Source organism: Callithrix jacchus, chromosome 6 (genome assembly GCF_049354715.1).
Source record: "Callithrix jacchus isolate 240 chromosome 6, calJac240_pri, whole genome shotgun sequence".
NCBI lineage: Eukaryota > Metazoa > Chordata > Mammalia > Primates > Cebidae > Callithrix > Callithrix jacchus.
In genome coordinates, this window is record NC_133507.1 from 25,643,072 (window position 1) to 25,649,421 (window position 6,350).

Below are 6,350 nucleotides of genomic sequence, written 5' to 3' on the forward strand. Positions count from 1 at the left end.
TGTTCCGCTTGAAGTTACCCTTGGCTCTAGAAAGTCAAAGAAGAGAGGAGAAATGTGTTAGGGGGATTCAGAGGTACATTCTGGAAGACATTATTGTGATGAGATCTTACTGAGCCTGCAAAATATGACAATTCTGTGTTTCAGATTCCAGTGACATTTTCACAGGATTCGAAAACCCTTCCCATGGGGTTAGAAATTTCTAAGCCTGGGGAGTTCAACAGCAAGTTTCCAACATGCTGCCCAAAGGAAAAAGTGGTTCTGGAAAAGGGGGGAAGGGGCAGCAGCCTCTGGGAGTGACAGTGCTGACAAGAAGCTCAAGGTCCCAAAGGTGGTGGCAATGCAGTAAAGGTCAGACACATTCTATGTGAAAAACATGGCAAAATGACGGAAGCCATGGGAAATTGAAAGTCTGGGATGAGATTCAATGAAGTAGCTGCACAATATAGGGAAAATAAAGCCAGACAAGGGGGAGACAGGCTAGAGACCACAGGGTCTGTTGTGGGGCCATTTCAAGAAGCAGCATTTACCTTGCCTGTAAGTGCGATGGATAAGCCTGTGTTTACAGACCCACCAGTTAAGATGAAATCTGGATATCATCTTATTATGGCTGAAGGAAGAAAATAAAATCATAAGAAAGACTGAAAAAAAGAGGAATTTTCTAAGCCCATGCAAGGGCACACTTAGAAATTTCTAACCCCACGGGATAGGGTGTTTGAATCCTGTAAAACTGTCATGAAGTTTTTCTGCCTAGCAGAAAAATAGGAGGTGGTGGTCACCACTTGTTTCCTGTGCTATTCAAGAGGGTTCATCATGACTAAGGTGAAGGAACCCAGAGCACAAGGACCCAAGGCTGAATCCAGTCCTCTGAGGGTAAAAAGAGGATAGGTGGCCGGGCACGGTGGCTCATGCCTGTAATCTCAGCACTTTGGGAGGCTGAGGCGGGGAGATCACGAGGTCAAGAGATCGAGACCATCTGGTCAACATGGTGAAACCCAATCTCTCCTAAAAATACAAACAAAAAAAATATGAGCCGGGGGTGGTGGCGCATGCTTGTGATCCCAGCTACTCAGGAGGCTGAGGCAGGAGAATTGCTTGAAACCGGAAGGCGGAAGTTGCGGTGAGCCCGGATCCCGCCCCTGCACTCCCGCCTGGCGACAGGATAGGTGAGGGAGGAGCGTGTGCCTGCCACTTGCTCCTGGAGGCTGCATCCATGACATCGCTAATTGTGGGCTCACAGTCTTAGCAGACCTGGGAAGCACCATGAGCAATGCGGGTGGAGGGTGTCACTGCTGAGGAGGCGCTGCAGGGTCATATAATGGGTCACAATTAAACTTTCCTCAGCAGTCCCGTTAGGGCTCCTTGACTGCCCCTGAGATTTGAACCTGGAAGACGAGATTCCAGCAGTGGTTAAACAGGAGAGCCATGAAACTGGGAGAGCAGACTGCCTGGGTCTCAGAGGTGGGACAGGAACCTGTGGCCTTTGGGTGTGGCTCTGGCTTAGAGGCAGGAAGAAGCAGCTTAAATCACTGCTGTGGCATGGAGGCAGAGGCTCTAGGAGGTCCTGAGAGTGCTGCGGTCAGTGACTTCTTTCTGGTAGATGAGATGTGAGGTGCCCCAGCAAAGTCGCATGGCTGCACTGATGAGGGGATGGACGGGATTTCTGGAATTGCACAATTGTCAATCTGATGCCAAATTCATTGCTTTTAGAGTGAGAATTAAACACTCTTGATGTGTCCAGGAGAGAGTAAGAGTAAAAGCCTTGGGGCCGGGCGCGGTGGCTCAAGCCTGTAATCCCAGCACTTTGGGAGGCCGAGGCGGGTGGATGGATCACAAGGTCAAGAGATCGAGACCATCCTGGTCAACAAGGTGAAACCCCGTCTCTACTAAAAATACAAAAAATTAGCTGGGCATGGTGGTGCGTGCCTGTAATCCCAGCTACTCAAGAGGCTGAGGCAGGAGAATTGCCTGAACCCAGGAGGCGGAGGTTGCAGTGAGCCGAGATCGCGCCATTGCACTCCAGCCTGGGTAACAAGAGCGAAACTCTGTCTCAAAAAGAAGAAGAAGAAGAAGAAGAAAAAAGCCTTGGAGAGGACTCTGACAGCTAAAGTACACAAAAGAGCCCGGGATTCCTGGGGTGGACAACAGTTGTCTGGGGGACCCCTACAGGAACATTTGGCTAGATCATTTAATAAGTATTATTTTCTGTAAGACCAGACCATTTATTAATGTGCTCTACTTCTTATCTTGAAATAAGGGGTAGAAAATAAGGATGTATATGCATGTTTTCTAGCAGAAGCTTTCTCCATTGAGAAAGAACTTGGTAGCAACACGTTTGCTGTAATCGCTCTTATTCTATGACATCTAAGACTCTGCGGTGCCCATGTGCTGACTGCCTCAGTGACGATTTATTCAGCGCCACACAATTGCTTTTGGTAATTGAGAGTCTGAGGAAGCTGAAGTTTTCATCTTCAAGGGAGCAAAAGTTTGTCAGGCTATAGCATCTGTCCTTTAAGACATCTGGAGGCTTCAACATCATTTAGAACTGGAACAGTAAAATAATCAGTGTTTCAAAAACACACAAACGAAACAAACCTTCAATGTGTCATGCTCCCCTCATTCTCTGCCTTCGTATTTTTTTTTTTTGAGACAGAGTCTCACTCTGTCACCCAGGCTGGAGTGCAGAGCCGTGATCTCGGCTCACTGCAACCTCAGCTCCTGGGTTCAAGCGATTCTCCTGCCTCAGCCTCCTGAGTAGTTGGGATTACAGGCACGTGCCACATGCCCGACTAAATTTTGTATTTCCAGTAGAGATGGGATTTTACCATGTTGGCCAGGCTGGTCTCCAACTCCTGGCCTCAAGTGACCCACCTGCCTCGGCCTCCCAAAGTCCTGGGATACAGGCATAAGCCACTGTGTCAGCCTCTACTTTCATATTCTAATTGGTAGAGTCTGTTCCCTTGTGCTGTCATTTAAAACGGTTAAAACATGTACTGGTCAATGTGCCCAAAGGTATGGGGAGGGAGGAGATTCTTGTATTCTTCCACTTCCTCCTGGCTATATGCTCTCAGCAATCACCTAGCTTTTTTGAACTTCAGCCTTTTAATTTGTAAAATGAGAATAACACAAGGTTTTTATTTTTTTCTGCCTCTCTTGTTAGTTATTTTAAGAAATGAGATACTATTTGCAAAATTACTTTCACAGCTCTAACATGCTATATAGCCATTTCACATAGCAGAGGCTCTAAGGGCAGGGAGAAGGGACAGCAGAGAATGGCAAGAGACGGCCCGAGAGAGAGTAAGAGACTAGGCCAGAAGGCGTCTTGCATAAAGGCCATGTGAAGAAGTGTGGGCTTTGGACATTTTAACTTTATTTCTTTATGTTTTATTCTTTTGATCACTCTGTCACCCAGGCTAGGGTGCATTGTTGTGACCACATGGCACACTGCAGCCTCGACCTCCTGGGCTGAAGCAGTCCTCCTACCTCAGCCTCCCACCTCAGCCTCCTGAGTAGCTGGGACTACCACCACCACGCCCAGCTAATTTATTTTTATTTTTATTTTTTGTGTAGTGATATAGTCTTCTTATGTTGCTTAGGCTGGTCTCCAGCTTCTGGGCTCAAGAGAGCTTCTCACCTCAGCTTCCCAAAATGCTGGGATTACAGGCATGAACCACTGTGCCCAGCCTGAACACTTTTAAGTAAGAGAGTGATTTGGTCAGATTTAAACTTCAGGTGTTATCACTTTCAACTCTCTGGAGGTTGGATCTCAGGGGGACCAGCTGAAAGGCAATGAGACCAGAGAAGGGAAGGTTACAATAAAGATACTGAGGGTGAGAATAGGACAATGGTAAGTTGTTGGGAGGGACAGCAGAGAAAAAAATAGGAAAAAATAACTTCGGAGGTAAAATAAAGAACACGTAATGATCAACTGGTGGAAGACAGGGAGAATTGAGGGACCCATGAAACAGGGCTCCTGAGTTTCTGGTGTGGGTATTTCGGTAGGCAGCCCCTAATTCAGATAAGGGAATATATTATACAAGGAGGAGCAGGATTGGAAGGAATGAAGTTGAGTTCTATCAAGATGCACTGAGTTTGTAGAAACATGGGGCGTGGAAGTGGAAACACCCCATAAGCAGTTGGATGTAGACATTTGAAGCTCAGGGAGAATGTCGAGGCTAAAGATGTTGGTTTTGGAGGCATGAGCTTGTAGATATTTTTTGAATCTTAAAAAGTGTTCCTAAGTAAATATAAAATTTGAAGGTCAAATAATCTTTAGGAAAACGAATGTTAAGAGGTGGCGTATTATTTTCTAATTACAACAGTGGCTTACAACAATACAAATTGATTGTCTTACATTTCTGTAGGTCAGAAGTGTGACACTGGGCTTTGGCCACACTGGGCTAAAATCAAAGCGTTGCCAGGGCTATGTTCCTTTCTGGAGGCTCTAGTGGAGAATTTGTTTCCTTGCTTTTTCCACCTGTATTCCTTGATTTGTGGTTTCCTTCCTCCGCGTTTGAATCCAGCAGGGGTGGGTTGAGTCTTTTTCATGCTGTCATTTTGCAGGTTTCTCTTCAGCTTTTTCTTCCACTTTTAAGGACTCATGTGATTAGAGTGGGCCCATCTGGATAATCCAGAATAATCTCCTCATTTCAAAATCATCTGATTAGCAACTCTGATTGCATCTGTAACCTAATTCTCTTTTGCCATGTTAGGTAATATATTCACAGGTTTAGGGCATAGACATCTTTGGAGGCATTACCTGCTTACCACAGAAAAGGCTTCCGTTAAGGGGGTCAAGGTATGGACAGGTAGGAGGAGAGTGGTGTCATCATTGTCTTTGAAATGAGGCCGGAAGATCTAAAGCTATCTTCCTGGAATGACTCTAGCTACTCTAACAATCTATAATAGGTAAGTGAGTAATGACGTGGTTGACAACTAGAAGATCTGGATTCAAGCTCTAGGTTTTTCCCTCATGCTTTGGGACCTTGGGTAATCTACACTCTAAGACATTTTCTTTATCTGAACACTATGGATCATGATTCTACTTCCCTCGTAAAGTAATGCACATAAAAACTTTTAGTAAATCACAGAGGGATGTGCACATGTCAATGATATGTTGTTCGGGAATTTCCCTAAAACTTTTTCAACATAGGTTCAAGTCTATGTCAGTATTGTCTCAGGTCCAGCTATCTTTTTCAAGCTACAATGTAAGGCTCCCTCAATCCTGAACTACTAGGCTTTAGTAAAAGGATCGGCATTAAATGAGTGACTCTGTCAGCCCACATATATAGGGTATATACATAAGCCACTTACGTATATAAGCCCCCATTAGTGAAATTACTCCTGCTCAGTGTTAACATCACCAGCTGGTGAATATTTGTATAAATGGAAGGTTCTAGAAAATATGGGAGGGTATAAAGAGAGCCCCTAGGGGAGTAGGTCAGTGAGAACTCACATTGAAAAATTATCACCAGAAAAAGAGAGTTGACATAATCTGCACTAATTTAGAAGTTAGACAAAAAAGAGTTTAAATCCAAAAAGGATAGACTTTGATACTTAAGGTAGCATTTTCTAAGGTTAAAGATGTCCAACTCTAGCATTAATGGGTACAGACTGTATTTTTTGGTGTTAAGGTAAAGGGTGTAATGATCTTTATCATTAGGATTCCTGTGGTGGATACTAATTTGAACGTTGTAACTATTTAGGTTCCATATGTAAGATTTTATAATTCCTTTAACTTCCAGTTGGACATTGCTACTTGGAAACTCCACAGTCAACTTCAAACTCAATACATCTAGAACCTTCTGGTTTTAAGTCCAGTTTATTTTTGCTACTAAGCTTCCCTGTTTCCATCAGTGGTAGCTACGGTTTCTCAAGCCCACAGGCTAAAACTCTTTTTCTCTTCATTCCATGATGATTACTTAAGCACCCACTACATACCAGACAGTGAATGAGGCAAAAGGGTTACAAAGATGAATAGGAGATGTCCATTACAAGTAGTCTGGTATCCTGGATACATCCATGAAAGCCTTCTGCTGCAATACATCTCACATGCTATATTTAAAACTTATTTAAGTGCTAAATTAGCAAGAAAGTAGGAGTACTCTTCAGATGCCAAAAGCAAGAAAATGCAGGAATTAAGAGTGGTCAGGGCAAAACAAACATTAGACATCTAACAAAAATAACTACTAATTTGAATAAAGACACGATAAGGCTAAACTACCAGATGGGATTACTCGGAGTTAAAGTATACTAAAGTTGTTCATCTGTTTAAGAGGTGGGTATTGAGTATCATAAGATTTTACTAGATTATATGTGTGTGTTAAACTTCTAGAGTAATCATCAAAAGAATA

The 6,350-nt window shown here is 43.7% G+C and overlaps 1 pseudogene; it reads left to right on the forward strand.

The window, feature by feature from the left end:
- Nucleotides 1-212: 212 nt before the first annotated feature.
- LOC118154781 (peptidyl-prolyl cis-trans isomerase NIMA-interacting 4 pseudogene) lies at nt 213-624 on the forward strand (annotated as a pseudogene).
- The last annotated feature ends 5,726 nt before the right edge of the window (nt 625-6,350 follow it).